Below are 8,246 nucleotides of genomic sequence, written 5' to 3'. Positions count from 1 at the left end.
TTGTTACCCGACACTATTTAATTAAGGGGTGAATGTGTCTTAAAATTAAAAATGTTTTTCGTCTTCCAGTCAAAAGCCCGATCAGCTGATTTACCTACTTAGGTATTACGGGAAACGAAAAAATTTTTTTACGTATTTCTACCCATTTTCCTGAAATGTTAACTTTTTACCCGACTGCCCGAAGGAGGGTTATGTTTTTCAAGCGTATGTATGTATACATGTACCTATGTATGAATATTTTGTAAACAATTATTTTATTTTAGTCTTAATTAACCTGTTCATTATATTAGGTTTAACTATAGGTGCAACGTGTTAAGTACGCAAAACTTCTTAGTTGGTGACTCAGTCCATGAATTTTCAGTAATAATTTGTAAATATTGAATGTCCTTAAATATATATACTTTTAATTAAAAGTGAGGTCTGATTATTGATATACCTACATCATACCTACAATTTTTTTAAAGAAGAAACCTACGCCTAACCTATACACAAACATATTAATACATTCACTCTTAATTACTTCTTAATTTCTAAGTATTTCCCAAGATACATTTTGTAACCAGGAACTTAATAGAACACAGAATAATTTATTTTCCCAATAATTCGGGTAACAGTGGAGCAGCTGGCAACACAAGTCGTCACGCACACTAGCATCCTTGCAAATTGTCTTACACCGTTCTTACGCACACTACAATATAGAGTTGCCGTATTCACGAACGTTTTGTTTTTAGTTAGCGCGGTATCTAGTCGAGCGAGCGCGCGAGACCAATCATTCATCTAAGGTATACAGATAATTTGAGTCCTGGGGAAAGACATAGGATAGTTTTTATCTCGGAAAATTGCATACTTCCCACGGGATAGCGATAGACGAATTCTACGCGGACGGACACGCGGGTAAAAGCTAGTATAATAAATGTGAAAGTAACTCTTATCTGTCCGTGAGGCTATTTAGGTACCTTTTCACATCTAAGCCGCTGGACCGATATAAGATGAAATTTTAAATTAAAACTAATGTTATTTCAATAGGTATGATACAGATGTATCAGAACGTAAAGGCAAAAAACTACCCATTAATGTTTGGACCACAAATATGATAATGGTCCTGGCTAATTGAATTTCATATTTTTTGTGGTATAAAAAATTTAAAAAATAAACCATTATTTTATAACCTCCTGTATTATTTATTTACAATCCTATCAATGATAAATAAAAAAATGACATAAATATTAGCTGATAATTTACATTATCCTAAAATTCAGGTCCTGACGTTCTGAGATCCCCGGTGGTGATGCGACAAACATTGCACACTGCTTTCCTTTTCTTCACTGAAGTCGAGAGGCCCCTTCTCGGTAAATTTCCACCGGCAGTTGTGTAAAGAACTCTTGGTTGATTATTTGGTAGACGGATAATCGCATTGACGATCACACGGGCGTTTTTGAGTATTGCCTTCGTGCGGGAAACCTCTCCGTAACAAGGAATTCCACAAGTTCCCGCCACTTTTTAAAGCATTATCAGTATTTTTAAATTAAATTTTCTATGTAGATTTTATCTGGCACACGAACGTCAAAACCTTGAGTTAAGTTTATTTGAAGTTTCTGTTGGGTACTAATACCAATCTTTGATTTAAGGAAAAAAGTCCAAATAAGTGATTTAACATTATCTCTTTCAAAATAACAATAACAAGGCTTTAACAAGGTGACAAATTAAAATTAATTTTATTCGAAATCCATGTAATGATTAGTAGCGGCCATAGTGAAAGTTGCGTAATTTATAATGTGGATTGGTTTTGATTAGTTTGTTTACGGCAATAAAATGGTCACTGTTCTTACTTTTTGTTAAAAGAATACAACTGCAAAAAGATACTATCATATTTGAAATTGAGGCAAATAAAAAAAAGCAAATAATTTTTTTTTTTTTTTTTTTTTTTTTTTTTATTTGAAACGGGCAACGTACAAATTTGTCACATTAGCCCATAGGGCAAAACATTAACTAACCAGAAAAAAAATTACATCTCACAATTGATAATAACTAATTCCTTGTCACATCAGCCAACCTGAAAAGCATTAACGCCATGTCTGAGGCCGGCTGAGCTAAAATACCTACAAACATACCCGTGTCATACTTGCTCAGGTTGGCTGCTGCAACCAACGCCTCCCTCGCAGCACGATTCCGAACACATTCCACCAATAAATGTTGGACATCTTCTGTCGTACCGCATAATTCACAATTTGGTGAATCACTTTTTTTCATCAGATGTAAAAACTTATTAAGAGGAACATGTCCGGTTCGCAGTCTGTGTGCTGTTACAATGTTAATCCTACTTAAACTAATATTTTGAAACCAAGGTACGCGTGGAGGTTCACTCTGAATGCACTTATACCAAATACCCTTTTCTCGTGAACGTTCATCAAAATACTCTTTCCAAATTTCATGGCATTTAATTTTGAATTTATTCGTCGCCTCTAAATAAAATGGTAGTATATAAATTTCGTGACCTTCCACGATACCTTTTTTAGCCAAATGGTCTGCTTCCTCGTTACCTCGCAATCCAATGTGTGCAGGCACCCATTGAAATCGCAAATTAATTTCATTCAATTGTAAACGGATAACTTTATCTAAAATTTCATACGCTACAGGTACACCTCTGTGCCCAGAAACACTACGAGCTAAATGTTGTAACGCACTTTTACTATCTGTGTATATTACAGCCTTCCTAATACCTTTGTCTTGAATATACGATATTGCACTGGAAATTGCAATAAGCTCAACTGTCATAACACTAACATTCCCTATAACTTTAAAGATATTATAATTCTGATTATCAAGGGAGCCAATTGGATCATAGAAAGCGGCTCCGCGTCCCGAAGAAGATTTGGAACCATCAGTATATAACACGTGCCAACCTTTATACTTTTGTTTTAATTCCGAAATTACATTTGCTTTAAGATTATTAATTTCATATGATCTTTTAGATGTAATAACACAATCCAAATCACATGAAATTAAAATATCTACGTCAATATTCGACATCCACGTAGATAAGGAAAACATCTGAAGAGGGTTGGATGCAAATATACGTTCTTCTACAGTATCTTTGCTTGCGACAACCAGAAGAGGAAGTTTTTTATTATTCCAATACCTATTTTGGCACAACGAACTTAAGTTATCCAGAAGGGGTATAATTTCATTATTTGCTACAGAACGGATCTTTAAACTATACTTGATAGCAAGATATCGTCTTCTTACAAATAATGGTGGAATACAAGTTTCACTTTCCATAGCGTGGACAGGCGTACTTCGTAAAAAGCCACCAATAATCCTCAAGCCCTGGTTTTGCACTTTATCTAATTTATAGATATTGCTTTTAGCACTATTATCATACAGAAAACTGGCATAATCTATTCTACTTCTAATCAGAGCGATGTAAATTCTACGCAAGTGTTTTGGATGCAGGCCCCAAGACCTAGCAGCCAATAATTTAAATAAGTTTAACCTTTTTTGTACATTGGCCACCACTTCATTGATGTGTTTGCCCCAACGTAACGACTTATCAAGCCAAAGACCCAGATATTTGTAACAATCTACAGACATTAGTCCTACATTATTAACTTTTAAATTTACTAATTTTTGTTTGTGTCCTCTACTAAATATACAATATTTCGATTTAGATTCAGATAATTGTAAACCTAAAGAGTTAAGTATAGTAACAAAACTATCTAAAGCACTTTGAATATCTTCCACACTTTGAGAGAGGTTCGAATTACTTTTATACAGAATAAAGTCGTCTGCGTATTGGCATATTTGTACTTGTTTAATATCCCTGCAGAGTTTCCTAGTGGCAATATTAAAAAAAAGTGGCGAAATAGGGTCACCTTGTGCTAAACCTTTACTAGTATGCCTCACCAGAGAACTTTCACCACCAGCACAATCTTTAACTATGAGAATTCTGTCACTAAGAAAATTCCAAAAATAATCACAAATTCTTTTGCCCGCTCCTAATTCGTCTAAGATACAGATTAACTTATCAACTAAAACATTGTTGTAAGCACCTTCAATGTCTAAAAAGCATACCAGCGTACTCACATTTGTAGTAAAGCCTGTTTGGATATGTGAAACAACATGAGTCAAACAGTCTAAAGAAGATTGACCTCTCCTAAAACCCGAAGTAAGTGGGCTTAACATATTATTCTTCTCTACATACCATTCAAGTCTTTTCAGCAACATAATATGTAAAGTCTTACACAGACAGGAGATAAGTGAAATAGGTCTTATTTTGGAAGTAGAATTAGTATTGCTGCCTGGTTTAGGAACAGAAACAACTTTAATTTCTCTCCACTGGGAAGGTACATACCCAGTTTCAAGAATAAGATTGTATAAGTTCAAGAGGAACTTCAACCCGCATTCGGGTAAATGAAACAACATAGAGTACGTGATTCCATCATCCCCTGGAGCAGTATCCTTCTTTTTAAGGCAATTTTTTAATTCGTGCATTGAAAACCTAGATTCTAACAGAGGATTGCTAGATTTACACCTGGGTGCTTGTGGCAGTACAAAATCAGGAGCAATACTGTGGAGCATATTCGATTTATCTAACACTGAAAAATTGTGACTTTTCTTTTTAAAACCTTTAAGCCAACGCATTTTCTGCCACATGTCTGAGGCCGACATCGATTCATCTATACTACTACAATAATTATGCCAGCAATCTGTTTTAGCACGTAATATAGCCTTTTTTGCATCAGCAATCTTTTGGTCTAATATGTTTAAATTTTGAGGGATCGGATTTTTTCTAAAATTTTTTAACGCAAGTCTACGAGCAGCAACTAATTCAGAAAGAGAACTGTTCCAGTACGGTTTCGGTTTAAATTTAATGTTCGGATACGGACATACTCCAACAAAAGGAATACTTTTGTTCGCTGCTATGTAGATATGGTCCACAAAAAAATTATACAGTTCTTGAACATCAGAAGTATTCCCTGGATAACTTAGTATTTGACCAACACTTTCCTTATACAAACTCCAATTAGCTAGCTTAAAATTTCGTTTCTTAATTTCAACAACTGGCTCCCTATAATTAATCTTCATTTTAATAATCAAATGATCACTACCTAAATTTTCGCTAATGACATTCCAAGTGAAGTTTATTGCCACATCTGTAGAGATAAAAGAGATATCAGGTGATGTTTCTCGAAGTATACCGTTCACAGACTTGACTCTGGTTGCTTGTCCATCATTCAGAGATATATATCCGGAATCCAGTGCAGCATCAAAAACCTGAGAGCCCCTTGCATCAGTCTTGCAAGACCAATTAGAATGATGAGCGTTAAAATCTCCTGCTATTAATGTTTTAGCCGAAAATTTAGAAAATAAAAAATCCCAATCTGCTTGTGAAGTTCTGACAGTCTGTGGACAGTATACCAAAATAATATTTTGCAGAATGCTACAATTCAAAAGAGTAACACATATACATTCTATTCCAGTATTCGAAATGTTCAATATATGTGTTTGACTTTTAATTGACTTGTGAATGATCAAACAAACACCACCATAAGAATCATCCCTGTCCTTTCTAAAAATATTATACTCGCTTATGTTCAAGTCTGAGTTCGGTTCCAACCAAGTCTCAGAGACTAGTGCGATGTGTACTTTTTCTTGTGACAGTAATGAATCAAATTCCACCAACTTTGGTCTAAGACTTTGCGAGTTCCATTGTAAAATACTAAGCATAGATATTCTTTGCGAACTCACGGCCATAGTAAACCAGATAACAAGTTCTTAAGCATATCTCCATCTCTCAACATCTTAAAAACATAAACACATAATTCCTCAACGACAATTTTGCATAACATTTTTACCTTATCTTCCAAATTCCCCTCCGAGTTTAAAATATCCCTAACCTTCCTGAAAAAACCTTTAAATGAAAACTTTTTATCACGTGTGTCCTGCTCTTTCTCCGCATCAAAATCAAAATCAATGGAATCCTTTACATTCTTCGAAGATTTCACGTTTGGCTGTCTTCTCTTCGCTTGCTTCTTACGCCTTTTTCTAAGCTGGCTTTGTCTTGCGATTGAAATTGAGGAGTCAGATGCAACTTGCTCAAATTGATTTTCTGTTTCATTTATAAAGGAAGGATTTACCTGTCCTAGGGGGATTGGAGACTCAGTTACTGGAGACTTATTAGTGCTTTTTAATGCATCGCTGTAAGAGTATACACCTGTTCCTAATCTTATGCGGTTGGAACGTTCAGGTTTGGCGTAAGAGTGGTCATTTTTAACGAAATTCTGCTCATTCTTCTTTTCACTGTGTAAAGAAACAGCCTTCTTATAAGTGCAGTTCGTTCTTGACATTATTTGTCTTACTTCCTTCTCTTTAACAAATACAGGACAAGATTTATCTAGGGCCATATGGGCCCCTTGCAATTTACACATTTAAACGACAAATTTTCGCAATTTCCATGTCCCAGCCCACATTTGGGGCAAATAATTTTCTTTGTGGGGCAGAATTTAATTAAATGACCAAATTTCCAGCAGCCCGAACACTGCGATACTGGAAATGTATAGGGTTCAACTTTGAACCTGCATCCATAGCCGTAAACATATGAAGGCAGAGAAGAGCTTTTAAAACAAAGACGAATTGTCTCGCAATCCACCCATTTTCCATCTTCGGACAACCGTCGTAAACGTATCGCCGATATAATGTCAACATCTGCCGTCAAAATAGATGGGATGTCTTTGACATCAACATCTAAATCTATCTGTTTGAGGATGCCAAAGCACTTCTCTCCTATGGCAAATTCACTACTGTATCCTAGTTCAGCCATTTTTTTACAATCAATCAGCTTTTGAGCATTCTCTTTGCAATCAAAGACTAACAAAACTTTGAGAGAACCTTTATATTTCATCTTAAGAATACCGCCAATGGCCTCTGCTCTCAACAGTTTTGCTAACGCTAGTTGCTTCGGTAACGCTGCTTGGGCCGTTAAATATACCTCAACGCCTTCTACGACATCCATCATAGACATTTTGCTGTTGGGTGTTCGAGGTCTCTTGCGCGCAACAGTCGTGAACCCCTCATCCTCATCGTTGTCATGATTCACTAGTCCACTAGAAATTTTCGGCTGACTCTCGAATACTCCAGAAGTATGGCTTAGAAACTCATCATCATCGAAGTTATGTTGAGATGCCTCAACCTCAACCACGCTACTTACGCTCATGGATGGTGACAGCGAAGAAAAACTTCGCTCACTCATCCCGTAGATCGCATAAATTTACAATGGAAGATATAATTAGTCGAAATAAAAATTTCAAGAATTTTAAATATAACTGACACCGTTGACGTACTTGACAGGAATGAGGAAAAAAGTTGATCTGTCACTTTTATTACGATACTGTCATTTTTAATTTCGTTTTGTTAAATGTTATGCTTACATAATCGATAGGTAGGTATTATCAACGAAAAACATACATAATTTACCTGACTGAAATAAAAGCAATTATGGGGCACTTATTGCGTTTAAAAGAGTTCGTTTACTGCGTGAGTTACAATACAAAGAATCCGGTTATCTAAATCACATTGAACTACTTGGAGGAAAAAAAACTATTTACATTTATATGAATGTTCTTGTAATCGTTTTTCAAGATATAAAACATACTATAACTACAATATTGTAACTTCAAATGGTAATAAAAGTTGCCATAAAACATCTTTCATCGCATGCGCTGTAGAAACTATTGATTATAGAACAAAAAAATGTTTTACGATTATAAAGAATACATCAAGATCTACATAAAACTTTACGATACCATATGACCAACTATTTTAGTTATGTCACTATAATTACTTTTTTAGGGTTCCGTAGCAATCCTTTCCAATCGTTTATTTAACTTTTGACAGCTCGATTACTTATTAAAATAGTGATGCCCTGATGCGTTACTGATTCGATTTCTTTTAACAATCGATTTTATTCATGAAGAAGTTTTAATCGATTTAACACATTCATATTTTATTTTTTCTCAACATTTTGCATTGTTTTATAAACATTCACAGGTGTTTAAGTTACTTTATCTTACATATTAAAAATACTTATTAACATATTATCTTACATATTATAGGTTAATATTTAACCTATTGTGATAAACATATTATGTTTATCACTTCCGACGGTAATAGTAATTTTGACAATTATGAAGCGGCAAAACTGGTCGCGGCAGCGACGCCAGTTTGTTGTCACTCACAACGAGACGCAC

The 8,246-nt window shown here is 35.0% G+C and overlaps 1 pseudogene; it reads right to left on the bottom strand.

Moving 5' to 3' along the window:
* Positions 1–1,902: 1,902 nt before the first annotated feature.
* LOC141445054 (uncharacterized) lies at positions 1,903–7,345 on the bottom strand (annotated as a pseudogene).
* Positions 7,346–8,246: the final 901 nt, after the last annotated feature.

This window comes from Choristoneura fumiferana, unplaced genomic scaffold (genome assembly GCF_025370935.1).
Source record: "Choristoneura fumiferana unplaced genomic scaffold, NRCan_CFum_1 Sck3bRy_180;HRSCAF=370_pilon, whole genome shotgun sequence".
In the NCBI taxonomy this organism is placed as follows: Eukaryota; Metazoa; Arthropoda; class Insecta; order Lepidoptera; family Tortricidae; genus Choristoneura; species Choristoneura fumiferana.
Note: the sequence above shows the minus strand (reverse complement) of the source record. Positions and strands in the feature narration are given on the sequence as shown.